The sequence below is a fragment of the Argopecten irradians genome, chromosome 3, assembly GCF_041381155.1.
Source record: "Argopecten irradians isolate NY chromosome 3, Ai_NY, whole genome shotgun sequence".
Taxonomy (NCBI): Eukaryota; Metazoa; Mollusca; class Bivalvia; order Pectinida; family Pectinidae; genus Argopecten; species Argopecten irradians.
The window spans coordinates 8,369,703-8,371,847 of NC_091136.1; positions in this window are offsets into that span (position 1 = coordinate 8,369,703).

Below are 2,145 nucleotides of genomic sequence, written 5' to 3' on the forward strand. Positions count from 1 at the left end.
TTTTTCTCCAATGGTAACTGATTTGTTATGAAGAGTTTATCTAATCTGACTCATTTTATAGATAAAGAGGTAATTTACAAGTTGAAAAAAAATACTCTGGATATAATGATGTATATAACAAAACAGTATGAACATTTTTTCTAATATAATATAACAATATAATTTCCATTACAGGAATATCACAGTTCCAAAGTTATTATGATCTTTTCGTCACAAACCCTAATACATACACATTGAAAGTAGTTTACATAAATGCTACATATATAAATGTGATATCAGAATGAAATATAAAACAAATCAACAAACGCTACATGGTATTGTTTTATAAATGTGACGTGGAAAAGATATATAGATATGAGAATTTAGATAATTTTTATGTAAAAAGAGAGGAAATTTGAGATTCATTTTGAGAATCGTAGAATCGCCGTATTAAAAAATTACTAAAAATAATCGAAATGTTAACTAGAGATATAATATATCATATAATATAAGATATCATAATATATGATAATAACAGATACAATTATTGATGTAATGATACGGTAACAGGCCGTCAGAATGTTTATTTGTAACAGTTTTTTTAATATTGAAAAAAATGGAATCGTACGATTAAACTTTTTTATGTTATCAAGTACATGTAGCCGAAAAAATAATTATAAGCGTTGATGTCACTATTTTTATCTTCATCCGGTTATGCAATAAATTGAGTTTACAAACTTTTGCGATAATTCAAAACGCCGATTCACACAGTTTGCAAACAAAATTTCTTTCATACCCCGATGAAATTAAAAAATTAGTGACATCAATGTTTAAGTGATTGTAAGATGTAATCTGAACAATGATGCTAATCTTTGATATATAGACAATGCTTTAACAGCTTTCCGATTGGTTCTATTGACACTAAAAGCGATTCACCTCGCTGTGAACATGACACACTCATTGTGCATTAACATGATGGGTATATAATAAATAGCTGTAAGTAATAGTTTAACCTTGTGTGATCAATTAACCACGAAAAATCTGAACCATGAAATAATTTAACTGTTCGAAATAACGAAAAATACAATGCAGATCAAATTCAGCTTACTCTTACATATGTAATCTTATGAATTGATGGTATATAAAAAAAATATATAAAATGCATAATTCTCCATTATTTCAAAATTTCTTCAATGGTCTTTTGTTTATTTATTTTTGTCAGATGAAGGTGACAGGTTTAACATCGCTCTATTGATCGAAACTTCTAATTAAGTTGACAGTTGCCACATCGTGCTCGTCACAAATTGTAGAAAAAATCCTTCCGAAATCATGTAATATAGTCCATGTCCAAACGATAGATAAAAAAATTCCATATTAAATCATCTACCACAAAAAGGTAGACTTGTCAGTTTTACAGTCAAACCTGTTAATAACGACCATCTAAGGGACCGAAAACCTGTCTGTAACGACCATTCAAGGAACCGAAAAACCTGTCTGTAACGACCATCCAATATACCGAAAAACCTGTCTGTAACGACCATCCAATGGACCGAAAAACCTGTCTCTAACGACCATCCAATGGACCGAAAATCTTGTCTGTAACGACCATCCAATGGACAAAAAAACCTGTCTTTAACGACCTTCCAAGAGACTTAAAAACCTTACTTTAACGACCTTCCAAGGGACCGAAAACATTTTTTATAACAAAGTAGTCTACGCAGAAAATATTATCTTGATAGTGACCACGTAGGACCCTTAGAAAGTGGTCGTATTACGCAGAGGGTTTCAATACAGAGGTGGTTAGTATGACAGGTTTGACTGTGTTTGTGTTACCTACGAACATAATTACAAGAGGAACACCTCTATGTCATTTAAAAAGCTTACATCATACCATACTCACTGATAAATAGGATTCACAGAAAGGTAATCTTAATTTTAAATTTCAAATATGCTATCACTTCATTTGTAACTATATAGAAATGGATATCAAATTACGATATCTCGAAAATAAGCCGCGGTTTATATTCTTTTTAGGTAGGAAATCCCATGCTCATTTTCAGTACCGGCCTATTTGCAAGCCTGTCTTAATTTCGAAGTCATTTACACTTTAAGGTATGATAGGCTAACTTACAAGTCCGGCTTTCTTTGGAAACATTTCATCGGTAT